The 13,934-nt window shown below is 38.2% G+C and overlaps 1 long non-coding RNA gene across 5 annotated transcripts in view; it reads right to left on the reverse strand.

Moving 5' to 3' along the window:
* Window positions 1-13,934, reverse strand: part of LOC125248315 — a 184,203-nt gene that overhangs the window by 105,672 nt on the left and 64,597 nt on the right. The window contains exon 3 of one of the 5 annotated variants that reach the window (XR_007180287.1): window positions 2,813-2,960. The exons of the other annotated variants lie outside the window; for them this stretch is intronic. This is a non-coding gene — a long non-coding RNA (uncharacterized LOC125248315). The remainder of the gene's footprint in view (window positions 1-2,812; window positions 2,961-13,934) is intronic. 5 annotated transcript variants of the gene reach the window in all.

The following is a 13,934-nucleotide window of genomic DNA, read 5'->3' on the forward strand; positions in this document are numbered from 1 at the left end:
GTCTTCAGTGGACAGTTTAAATCCTGTATTGCTAGCGCGCTTCCAATAATGTTTATGCATTAAGTCTGTAGGTGGAGAGTAGGCGGTCTTTTGTGGCTGTTTGAACACATTCAACCAAATAAGCGTTTCGACTACAAAAGCAATCCTGTTGAATGCATTTTCGACTACCTCTGGTCGAAAGTGGACAAGGTGACATTTTCAACATTTAAACCCCATTTACACCTGTATTTAGCATAGTCCACTTACGATATGATCGTCCAAAATGTATCTTAATGGGTTAGTTCACCCAGTAATGAAAATTCTGTTATTAATTACTCACCCTCATGTCATTCCACACCTGTAAGACCTTCGTTCATCTTCGGAACACAAATTAAGATATTTTTGATGAAATTCAAGAGGTATATGACTCGTCCATAGGCAGCAATATAATCAACACATTCAAGGTCCAGAAAGGTTCTAAAGACATTGTTAAAATCGTCGACATAGCTGCAGTGGTTCAACCATAATTTTATGAAGCGACGAGAATACTTTTTGTGTGCAAAAACAAAACAAATACAACGACTTTATTCAACAAATCTCTTCTCTTCCCTGTCATTACCCTTATGCAGGTGATGCAGTAAGCACAGTGAAGGCTTCCGTGTTTACGTCTGAATGCCGGCTCAATATTGGCCAAAGCTGATCACGTGAGCAGCACGACGCATGCGTGTGATGCTGATGCAGGAGCCGGAAAATAATGAGTTGGCGTTCTGACATAGAACCTGGAAGCGCTGGAAGGAAAAAACGAATGAGAATGACACAGAAGAGAAGATATTTTTGAATACAGTCGTTATATTTGTTTTGTTTTTGCGCAAAAAAAGTATTCTCGTCGCAGTCACGTCGATGGTTTTAACAATGTTTTTAGTACCTTTCTGGACCTTGAAAGCGTTGATTATATTGCTGTCTCTGGACGAGTCATATACCCCTCGGATTTCATCAAAAATATCTTAATTTGTGAATGAAGGTCTTACGGGTGTGGAATGACATGAGGGTGAATAATTAATAACAGAACTTTCATTTTTGGGTGGAAACAGCCTGAACTGCACGTTTTTGTTTTTTTTAATCTTCATGTTTTCTGGCATGAGGGTGGGACAACATGTCACTCACATGAGATCACAGCATAGCAATAGCAATATATAATATAATATAATATAATACATTTATTTAAGTTAATTTGATAATTTTCTTTTTGGGTCACTGTAAATATTATTTCAAAATGATCACTAAACGAGTCAGAACTGTCACCGGTGTCATCGCTGCCCCCTTTTTCGCATTTAAAAAAAAAAAAAAAAAAAAAGAAGATCTAAGTGATACTGTAGAAGATCTATGTGATGCTATGACGAATTTTGCTCTTGTGTCCTTTATACCTCTCACAGACTTCCTGAGGGATATGCAGATATTAAACAGCCAACACAAGCGAACAAGAACATGAATAATAAGGCTCGTAAACTTCTATTCTCATGCCGGATGAAGGCTGTGTGTAGAAAACAGCCTTAGCTGCATCTTCTCTGAAAGCCAGGCAAACATAAGCTTTTGTTTGTTCGTGTTTGCATCAACGTCTCATATTCCATGCGTCACATCCATGCGTCTCAGTCCCTCCTGCTCACCCTACTACAACAACCAGCCCTCTCTCCCTCATTCATTTCAGTTCTCCTCCCAATTTTATTCGTCTTTTTTTTTTTTTTAATTTATGCTCAGCGTACTAAGCACTCAATACTGGCAGTGTCTGCAGTGGCTGAGATAGCTGTTAATGAGAAGAGGTCCCCCTTTATCTTCTTTATTCTGCCACTATTATCTGCATGCAGTCTATAAGCGCGCAGTTACCTTACTGGCCGATAACACCCAAGAGGCAAACGCCGCTGATGAGCTTTCTATACAGCGGAGCCCGCACAATACCTCTATCGGAGGAGCAGACCTCAGGAAAAAAGGGAAGGGGAGAGGGTAGAGCAAAGAGAGAGACAGAAAAAACCCTAAACCCCATGTGACAGACAAGCAGGGCCGGCTCGTGCTGAATATCCAGTGAATTTACAACCCGGGCCCCCTTGAAACACGGCTTCTCGCACGCCTGATTCTCTCTCAGCTGCTGCAGTTTCTTATCTCCCCTCTTCCTCTTCTGCCTCAGAGATAACAGTAATTCTTCTCTATGCTGTATTTTCAACCCTCCGGACCCCCAATCCCAGCCCCCCAGTACCCAACGCCGCCACAATCAACTTACACCAATCTCACTCCTCAACCAAACCCCGTCAAACACAGACGCACGTACGAGCAGGCACTCACACACCAGCAGAGAAACCTCAGTGCGGGATGCAGCAAACGTCTTTCTGCTCAGTCTAGATAAAGGGTTAAAGACTACAGTCGGCCTGCCGCTTTGTGAGATGAGGGGAACGTAAAAAAGAAAGAAGGGATGGAAAAAAGGGGGACGAAGAAATCAAGTATTCAAGTAGAGATTTTTTTATCAGTTGTACGCCATATAAAACAGTCATTTTTGCTTCTTTCACTTACTTTTTTCATGAATGTGGCTGCAGCCTGGAGTGTTGAAGCTAGATAAAAGAATTAGCGGTTGCACAGAGGGGCCGGGGCGCTAAGTACAGCCACGAATTAGAATGTCTATCTCTGTCGCTCTTGGCTCATCCTCTCTAGCCAGCCTGGCTCTGAGCTCGTAAACAATTTAATCTTTTCACTACAGTTTGGGGGGAAAAAGGAGAACGCGGAGAAGAAGGGAAAAAAAAAACAAGACGTGGACATTACTTCTCTGCTCTCTGTTTCTCTCTCTTACCTCTTCCTCTCAGTGGCTTCTGCTTTAAACAAGAAAACTGACGCAAACATTTGTAAGGCGCTTGAAGATTGAATCTTATTTCTTTTTTTCGTCCCCATCGTCTTCTTCTCTCAGGCTCTCCCTCCCTCTCTCGTTCTCATCCAGTGTCCTGAAATTTAAGATGTAGTGCTGCTTCAGCTCTGGGGCCCATTTTAGAGATGTAATGTAATTCATAGCCTATCATATACCAGGAGCCACTCACAGACAGGCTGTTCTGTGGCTCCCTCAGTGCAAGTTTCACTGCAATGAGAGCACAGCCTCCTATATATCTCAAACCGCAATAACCATCTATGAAACACCAAACTTCTCTGGTCCATTCAGGTCACCTGATGGTGTAATTTTCTCACTTTAAAGCTGTAATGTTTGAGGTAGCATATGTGGTAGTTGACGTGTGTCCCGACAGGAATTTTTGGCGACACCATAACAACCACTTCCACTCAAGACAAGCTACTACCCTGAAAAAAAAAAAAAAAAAAGGTAACTCTTTAGTTTAGGGTCCAGTTCTCACTGTTAACTAGTTGTTTATTAGCATGCATATTACTAGGATATTGGCTGTTTATTAATGCCTTATTCTGCATGACCATATTCTACATCCCTTAATCCTACCCAATGCCTAAACTTAAACGCTACAGCAACTACCTTACTAACTATTAATAAGCAGTAATTAAGAGTTTATTGAGGCAAAAGTCATAGTTAATGGTTAGTTAATACTGAGAATTGGACCCTAAACTAAAGTGTGACCAAAAAAATAAAATTATTAAAAATATAATGAAATTAAAATAAAAAGTGTATTTTATATACACTCTAAAAAATGCTGGGTTAAAAACAATCCAAGTTGGGTTGAAAATGGACAAACCCAGCGATTGGGTTGTTTTAACCCAGCGGTTGGGTTAAATGTTTGCCCAACCTGCTGGGTAGTTTTATTTAAACCAACTATTGTTTAAAAATTAAGATTAAAATGAACCCAAAATAGTTGGGAAATTAAAAACCAGATGCAATTAGAGGCAACAATAATAGACAAAAGGTGAATGTTTATTAATAAGCTTTAATATTTTATTAATATAAATTTAATAGTTTAATAGTTTATTAATATAAATGTATTAATAAGCAATTTAATAAATGTTTATTGTTTAATAATTATTCATTGAACATTAATAAATGTTCATTTCCAACATACTTTGGGTTAATTTTAATTAAGCAATACAGTAATTTTTAAACAATAGTTGAGTTAAATAAAACTACCCAGCAGGTTGGGCAAACATTTAACCCAACCGCTGGGTTAAAACAACCCAATTGCTGGATTTGCCCATTTTCAACCCAACTTGTTTTTAACCCAGCATTTTTTAGAGTGTATAAATAAATAAACACTTTCTTTCTCACTTTCTCTAAGAAAGATTATTGATAAATGTGATCAAGATGATAAGTTTAACTAAAAAAGCCATTTGCTCTCATTGCATGATGAAATTTAAATACCTCAAAAGCTCATCAAGTATCAAATATCACCCATGAGCATTATTATTTTATTCAAATTTGAAAGAAACTTTCCATGTATACTCGCTGGGGTACACAGTCATGTCCCTTTGGTCTATATCTTTAACCCTACAACATGTTTTTTTTAATGAAATCACAGAAATAATCAGCGACCTACTGAGTATAACACTGTCCATCAATATATTTTCAGCTTATATGAAAAACTGATTCTCAGAGTCAACATGTTAATTAACTGTACAAAAGAAAAAACATATACAAATGAATGAAGATGTGTATGGAAGCTTTTGCCGACATGAGCTGAATGAATGGTCACCGAAGATTAAATTGATCCAAAGCCCATATAGCATGTCCCAAACTCATTTATAGTCTAAAAGGATCTATTACCTCATGTCGTTTCCATAACCACGATAAAACCAACTTCATAAGTGATGAAAAAACAGCATCTTTATATCCTTCCACACAACAGGCTACAGGACAAAAGACCAGGCAGAACCACTGAAAGCACTATATGGTCTTACAGAGGTGAGTCAGGGGAGGTCAGACTCTCCCAGCAGGCTCTGGACTAGACATGGTCATGAGGGCATGAGGGCAGGATAAAGTGGCAGATTGAGGGGAAGAACAGCACTGAAGCTGGCAGAGCTTCCACGCCACTGTCCAGCTTATACCATCTCACTCCGTTCCACAATCACACCGCCTCCTGCCCCCTAGGCAAATCAGTAATGTTTCCTTCCTTGTCTGTTTTCCTGCTTTGTTATTCCTTTTCATCTCTATTTGTGCACTCCTAAAGCTGTTATTGGAGAGAGCAGGAGTATTCAGGTCAGTGATGGAAACCGCAGAGAATGCGATTTTACCTCCCCTGCTGGCTGGACATGTAGTGGATGACAATCTGGGAGGGGCAGGAGGATGGTGTGGGAATGAGGGGAGCAGAAAGAGAGTTTTAATAGAGAATTAAATTGTGAAAACAAGCACATTTATCCTCAAGTTGGACAATGTAATATCTGAACCATTATCATCAACCAAACAGAACTGTTTGAACAGAAATGTTTTTCAAACAGGGCTCCATACCCCTTTATCTTCATTGGTCACACAATCAGAGTGCCCCGCCCCCAAACTCACAACACTGGTTGAGCAAGTGTTGCCGTTGTAGGCTGATCAGATTTTCGTAAACAGTTTTGATACCACCACAGAACAACACTGTTTACACTTTTGTGGAAAATCAACCAACAAATGGATTATTTATAGTTTCCTCAGCACATTAAATTATGAAAGGAAAAAGTATTTTAACTAATAAATGTTTTTGTTGTGGTTTGAGTGAACTATGCCTTTAACAATCATTGACCGGTCATTTCAAGCTCACCCACAAATGTCTCGAATCAGGTAGATGTGAGTGTCTCGAGTCAAAAGCCCCGAGAGGAGTGCATTACAAAATAAGGCCAAATCAGGCAGCCCTTCTCATGTGCCGCTGTGGTGCTCTGGAGATGAGAGGTTAACCATGGTAGAGGACTCGCGGCTCATCACTGGGATAATGAAGCTGACCGACCAGCCTGACTGACTGTTGGGACAGGTGGCGTTAAACCTGCTAAGATCCCATCTCCAAGGTCAACCCTTTCCACCCAATCTCACTGGTTGCTGATGAAAGCACGATTTAAGGAAAAGAGAGAACGAGGGTGGCGGGTGAGGTGGGGGCACCTCGTCGCCACAGTGGATAAGACTCAATTTGAGAAGCCTGTAGAGGGAAATGACTGTTTTTGGCCCCCATCATGTTATACAGCGAGGGCAGTTTACTGTGCTGTTTGCTAGGGGGGTGCAATTTTACAGCCCTTTCTGCGGTGGGATTTACTGGATGTGCAGTTAATAGTTTATATAGTTGACTCGGAGCAGCAGGGATTAAAGATAGAGGGTTGTTGGGTGCAGTGGCACGGGGAAGACATTTATCCACAGCGAGCCCAGGCCTCTTACTGCACTGTCTGGCCCACTGACCTTGGGTTGGGCCACTACTGGGACTCCACAGCCCAGTGACTATCATAAAGGGCTCTGTGTCTGATTGTGTAAATGTTTTGATGGTTATATAGGCCTCTTCCACTCTCATTTGCTGTAGTCTCTTTTCTAACCCATTTTGTTGTCCTGTTTTTAGTCTCACTCAAAAATTGCGATATTCTCAGAGCCTCCTGGCTCCTTAAAGGAATATTATGTGCTCAAAAATCCGATTAATCAACAGCATGGCATAATGCCGATCACCATAGGTCGGTTTGGTTAGTTTTTGGTTCATTTAATTTGTTTATTTATAAAAAAAATAAAAAAAAATAAAAATTAAAAAAAATCAGGGTTACAGTAAGGCTCTTGAAATGGGGCCAATTTTTGGAGAATTTAAAAGCACAATATATGGCAATAAATTAGTAAAATTGTATATCATTTTTACGCAGAAAAGGTTAGCAAGTGATTTTTTTCCACACTAAAATCATGTTAACATGCATATTGTTTACGTCTTGTGGTTCTATTTCTGAAACACTGAGTATTTTAACATCTACAAAAATGGCAGGGCACTTGAACATGTATTGATTCATTAATTTGGACTTTGAATTATGGATTTTTATTAGCTAATATTGCTTTCCTCTTTTGGTTGTTTTAAATGAGGAACAAGTGGAACATTTTTGTGATGATCAACATTATGCCACAAATCATGTCGATTCAGTTTACCTTGTACTGAACCCAGAATATTCCTTTAACATTAGCACTCCTGCCTTTGATCCTGTCCCCCTCAGCATGTGGTCTGTGATGGAGATAAAAAAAAAAAGTGAGCGCTTGTTCACTAGTGATACCTCAGTGTCACTGACCCCTGGCAAAGCTGTTTAACTTCACGGCTTAGCTGAAAATTAAACCGAGCCTCCCTTCCCATCTGAGGCTGGCCTGTTTGTGCGGTCTCTGTGTGCCTTTGTGTGCTAACAACCTTCTTGCACCCAATCGTCATACCTTCAACATCGCCCCACCAGCTGGACCAAATGCAAGCCAGCTCTCCTGTCCTCACACACCTGCTCAGAGGCCCTCACGTCCAGACGCACAACCGTCCCAGCAGCCCAGAGCTTCACAGAGCCTCACCACCATTGACAAGTTACAGTGACTTCTCGGTTGGACAATGAAATTCCCACCAACATGACAAGAATGCGCCAACACAATGCTTGTTCATGGCAAGTGGTTGACGGGGTAAACAGACTACAGGAGGCACATTTGTGAGCGGAGCTGATTACAGCTCGCCAAGCTTCAAGACACACTTCACACCATTGTTCCATTCTGTTTATTGAGAAGAACCTCACAATATCAAAGGAAAAGGAATATAAACAACATCTGTGCCACAGTAAATAGGAAAACATAAAACATATGTTTATCCTGGAGAGTAGCTGAGGTGTTTGTTTCTGGAGCTTGTGAGAGAGACGGACGAGTTTGATCACTTGAATGGACAGTTCAAAGGAAGAAGCATATTCCAGAGACAGTTGTCTCACATGAGCCTCACAACTACTGAATCATTGTCCATCATTTAACGAGCAACTGGCGATAAAGGAAAATGTCATGTCACAATATTGAAAATATTTCTATTTTAAAGCATGTAGACGAGCCAGTGGACATCACACAAGCAATGTGCAAACTTTGCGTGAGACTAAATGCCAGTGAAGAAGAAATAGTCTCAAACGCCAGTCAATTATTCACTACAGAAACTGAAAGTAAAAATTCATCAGCTCAGTCAAGGAAAACTTAAAGAAGTTACCAATGTTTACTAGACTGTGGACTAGTTTTGACTCTCTGAACAGTGAATTTTTCTTGTTTTTCCATTCATGTGGACTTGGATCTCGCCCAGGACGCATGCTCTCTGTGGAGGTATGATTCAAGGCCAAAGTATACTTGGATACAGAGATCACATCTCCTTGATCAGTAAGCTCATTGGCTGCTGATACAGCAGGAACCAATCCACTGTGCTCTACAGAAAACGATGCGATTACAAGCAGACTGAAGGCCAATCAGCCTGTGCCATCTAGGGTTTCATGACAGAACTTTGTATATATATATAATGAAATGAACTTCATCTTCAGTCATTAGCAGTCAATGTATGTATGTATGTATATATATATATATATATATATATATATATATATATATATATATATATATATATATATATATATATATATATACATACATACATTGACTGCTAATGACTTAAGATGAAGTTCATTTCATTCATCTTCATCAGGTCACACGACCTACTGCCGTTTTTGACACACCAAACATTTACTTCAGTTGCTTCTGGTAGTTTAATTAATACTATAATATTACTTATATATATATATATATATATATATATATATAGTTGAAAAATATGCATCCTGATAAATGAAAAATTAATCAAATATTCTTTACTGTTGATGAAAAAAATTACAAGAAAAAATAAAAGATATGAATAATGCACTAACAATGGTTGAGAAAAATCTAGAAAGAACATGATTTTTTTGCAATAATCCACTCCAAACTTGATATTATTTGCATCTGCACAAAACGACAGTAATATACAAGTGAACTTGAACTACTGTGAATTACATGCTAGTCAGAATGTGTAAACCGTGCTGTGAATACACTCGTTTCCATAACACTGTGTGAAATCACATCTAAAACATGGACAAAAAATTATTTCATTATTTTGATATAATTTTTTTTAAATGTTGATATTTGTTTAAATGAATGTAAAAAGTTTGAACATTTGGTTTAATTTGGCACTCTCTCCATCTCGAATGTTATTTTCATCAACTTCAATTAAATGCCATTTTAGTCAGAGTAAAACTGACTAAAATTATGACATAATGAAATACAGGCTAAATTTAAAGAATATTTTCATCAAAAGACAAAAAATATGACTAAAACTGCAAAATTTTAAAAGCATGCAGTCAAACTCATTCATAGGAAAGCGTCCAAAATGCTTTGTTAAATAAACGTTGAAAGTTTCCTTGAAATAACTGCAAATACAGTATTCACTTTTTACAGTGCAAGTCAACAAATGCATTGGAGTTTTGCATTTACATGAAACTCCACAGTCATTAGTCATTAAATAGAGATGAAAAATTATCAGTGCTAAGGACCAGTTATATTTTATCCTTCTCTTTTACAGTTTGTGTATTAAAACTGAAGTATGGGTATAGTAGAGCATTCAGGGTGTGTAAAGGACATGGGTTTTTTTATTTTTTATTTTTATTCTTTTAGAGGACCAGCGGAGCGAGGACAGCCCGAAACAAACAGACCTGCAGGAAGTAGAAGAGGCAGAAGCCCAACACAAAACCTGAGCTCCTTCAAACAACATCATGACACACCAGCTATAACAAAAACCACAGTTCCATTTCACAAATAGCAACACGAACCATTTAAAACAATTGACAGCTAAAGCTAAGAGCAGTCCAAAAAAAATTACAAGCAGTTAAATTTCTTCCAAACACTACCAAAGTGTGTGTGTGTGTGTGTGTGTGTGTGTGTGTGTGTGTGTGTGAGAGAGGGGGGGGGGGGGGGGGAGTACGATTTTGAAGAGGCGTAATAAGCGGGTGAGATTCAGAAGGTAAAACTACTCCACTCCAGCAAGCGAACAGCCCAGACTCTTGTGCAATTATAACTAACCAATGCTCCAAAAGGTATGGGGGAGAAAGAAAAAAAAGAAAAAAGAAATTGACCCACTTAAATACAGTCAACAAAAACTAGCTTCGCTACCTTTGTGTTGTTTTGCTTTCTCCCACGCCGTCTGTCTTGCTTTTGTGAGAGAAAGAAAAGGTTAGAAAGAAATGATTGTTGTGCGATGTTTACGGTGGCCAAATAGCAGACAAAATTATGCTGTCAGGGACACATCCAGCTCGGTGAGGAGGACACAATTTAAAATTTTCACTGGTGAACACCTTTAATGACTCGTAATGTAAAAGGTGTGGCTATTCCTATTAAACGTGTAGCTGAATCAATAAGAGGCATAATTGGAGTTGTTAGAGCAAATTATAACACAGCTATTATGTATCAGTGCGCTATCTCTCTGTAAACTGCTATTACAGACTTTTTTAATGCTGGGATTCAGTAGGAGGAGTGTTACATGTGATAGTTACCACTATCTGCTATAATCGTCACTGGCTTTATTGACTGCGATTTCACTCTCGTCTTTTGTGCTCTATAATTTCCTGCACCTCAGCCCATCTCAAAACACGGACTGCTCATTTCTGTTGTTGTTTATGGATGTAACGTAATAGGAGGCAGTTGTTAACCTCAACTCTACACATTCAATGCTATGTTTCTGAGTAGTATTGACTGATATTTTTACAAAACTGGTTGAAAGAGAGGATACTTTTCCACTACATTTATATGTCTTCGACAGACAAATTGCTCTGTGAGCCTGACAGACCCTAATGTACTGAAGTGGTAACCCTTGTCATCTGCTTAGACAGATAAATATGTGCTTTGACTTCATATATGACAATGGCAGTGTCAAAGCTACAAACGGATAAACAAATAATAACTCACTAGGAAATGGTGGGGCGACAATCCCCGTTTACCATCTCTCAGAGAGATGAAATGATTCAGTATAGTGGTGAGCAAAGATTGGTTTAAGACAAAAGACAAATATAGTACTTAACTATGTAGAGGAGGATGTATTCTGTGTCTCTGTGGCCATTCAACCCTAACATCCTTATCAAGAAAATTCAGAAGAGGAAAAGTCGAGAAACTGCTCCTCTAGGAACCATTTACATAACAAGGGTCCACACTGCAAAATATGACAGTTAAAAATGAGCAATAAAATAATAAAGTGAGGTTGATATAAAATATAATAAAGTGAGGTAGAAATAAAATAAAAAATTTGAAATTAAAAATAATAAAGTGAGGTTGAAATAAAATAAATATGGTGATAAAATAAAATAAAATAAAATAAGTCAAAATAAAATAAAATAAAATAATATAAACAATCAGATTTAAAAAAAAATCAGACTTTAGTAGTGTAAAACATTATATACAATATATACTATAAATACATATACATATATATACATTATACAAATACTTATATATACACGTTTGTATATATAAGTATATACAGTTGACTATATATACTGTGTGTGTGTGTGTGTGTGTGTGTGTGTGTGTGTGTGTGTGTGTGTGTGTGTGTGTGTGTGTGTGTGTGTGTGTGTGAGAGAGAGAGAGAGAGAGAGAGAGAGAAAGAGAGATTTGGTCTTGATCATGTGATCTGATTAATTATGAGTTCAATATCAAAAACAAATCTATCAATAATAAACAAATATCTTTATATATTTGTTTCTCATCCGATTGATCATATATTGATCGATCAATAAATAAATAAATAAATAAATATTTAGTAGTGCAAAACTATGAAAATATATTTAGTCCATTTGGGATGTCATATGGTCATATGATCATATATTAATTATAAAACAAAACAAAATTTTAGTGTATCTGGTTTGGTCCACATGAGACGTCATCCGATTGAAGGAATATAAGAACATAAAAAATACTAAATAAAACTATCAATTACTTGAAACCCCTGGTCGCTCACAATTAAAAAGAAAAAGAAAATAAATACAAAATAACTGAACTTGTATTTAAGCACACTTAGCAGAACAACACAAAGCCCACAAGAGCATGGACAATCAGCTGAGCGTGTCTTGGAAATCGTGTGCTCGGCAGTAAACGGGCAGATGTGGGGGGCTCTAGGGGAGACAGTGATTGGGGAAATATGTGATGACAGGAATATCAAATATTGTCAAACTAATTAACTTCTTAAGATCAGGTAAAATCTCAATTCTTCGCTGTGGAAAAGGGATAGCATGCAGAATGGGATTACCGCTTTGCACGCTGATGAGATGAAATTGAATGGTCCTGGGGCAGCATGACATGTTCCGTAAGGAGATGTATTTTCACATTAAGCAGATAACAGTGACTGTGTCCTAGATTACCTACAATATGCCTGCAACAGGGGGAGAGTAATGTACATCTGTAATGGAGGCTAATTGTGTTGTGTGGCACCCTGTCTCTGTTCATTTAAAAATGCTTTGATAAGAAAAGACAATGAGCCCAGGAGCCTTTCAAACAATAAAGGAAGAGTGAACTTCTCATTTTTGCTTGTTTTTGACGTTCAAACTTTACCCTACAAAGTGTAATCCTGCCCCAGGGTAATAGCGCAGTTAGCATAACTGTCATCAGCACTTAAGAGCGAAGCTAAGTTTGATCTATTTGCGTGATGGAAATGTAAAGTGTTAGTAAGGCAACATTTTGTAGATAAATGCATATTTGTTGCTGCTTATATTTAATAGAAGGAGAGACCGGGGCTAGTTGTCTCACATGAATGCTATACACAAGGAATATATCTCAGTAAAGATTTAGATAAATGCATTTTTTTCCTGAAACTAGTATATTTTTGTCTTCCAGACTAAAATTCAAATATTATAATGTACATATTATGTATTATATCTTGTGAAATACACGCAAACACAATACAATGGCTTGACATTGTTATATTTTCCGATTTTGCCATTTCATTAATTAGTTCATTTTTTTAAATTGTGTTATAGTTTAAATTCTGTAGAAAACATTTCCATCGTGACAACTTACCCCATGAAGTGTGACAACATGCCCCGCTATGGTCAATGTGTGTTAAATTAACTTTTTTTTTCTGAGCAAGTGAAAATTTTGAATCATGTTTTTCCCCAAGAATTTAAGATTTGTGCCTATACAGACTGTCAAAAATAAACCTATTCACTAGAATAAAAAAGTGACAACCCCGTTCTCTCTTTTAGCAGCTCGGGTGTCATATTTTTGACATTAGATAATTAAAATTAGTATTTTAGTGAAGCCAAAGCTGTTTAGCTTATCTGACTGACTGAATAAATAAATAAATTAATTAATAAATAAATAAATTGTAGTAATGAGCACAATAGACAATACAATATAAAGTCTCTCTATCCTTAATGAAGAGCGACAGTCAGAACAGGTGCGGCAGGACTGAAGGAAAGGAGAGCGAGAGGGGGGAAAGGGTCAGGGAGAAAGCATGCAGGGTAAAAGGAGGGCGTGTTAGAATGGAAAAACGGGGGGAAGGAGAGACGAAATGGGGTAGGAGGAGAGGGGGAGAAAAAAGATTGAGAAACAGAAATAGAAGTGCTGGGGAAAAAAGAAGGAGAGAGTGCAAGGGAGAGAGGAGAGAGAGAGAGAGAGAGAGAGAGAGAGGTTAATAGCACGCAGAAGGCTCAGGGCTGATAGAAATGCAGACCGCGTCTGTGGCATGGCGCTCAGTGATGGGTTGGAGCTGAGATCTGGCGCATGCTATAAAGGAGCTCATTGAAAATAATTCAGAGTGACGGCTGTGCAGGCCCAGAAACAGGAAGCAGAGAGAGAGAGAGAGAGAGAGAGATGTGAAGTAAAGGATGGAGGAAGAGGAATAGTGAAAAGGCGGTCTGAGGAGAAGATAAGCTGTGGAAGTTGAGACGCTGCAGGAGAGCTACATAGACAATGCAGAGAAGCACAGTTGGTAGTTTGTGATGTAAACAGCGAGGTAAATTGAGACGAAAGTAAACAA

Source organism: Megalobrama amblycephala, linkage group LG16 (assembly GCF_018812025.1).
Source record: "Megalobrama amblycephala isolate DHTTF-2021 linkage group LG16, ASM1881202v1, whole genome shotgun sequence".
Classification (NCBI taxonomy): domain Eukaryota; kingdom Metazoa; phylum Chordata; class Actinopteri; order Cypriniformes; family Xenocyprididae; genus Megalobrama; species Megalobrama amblycephala.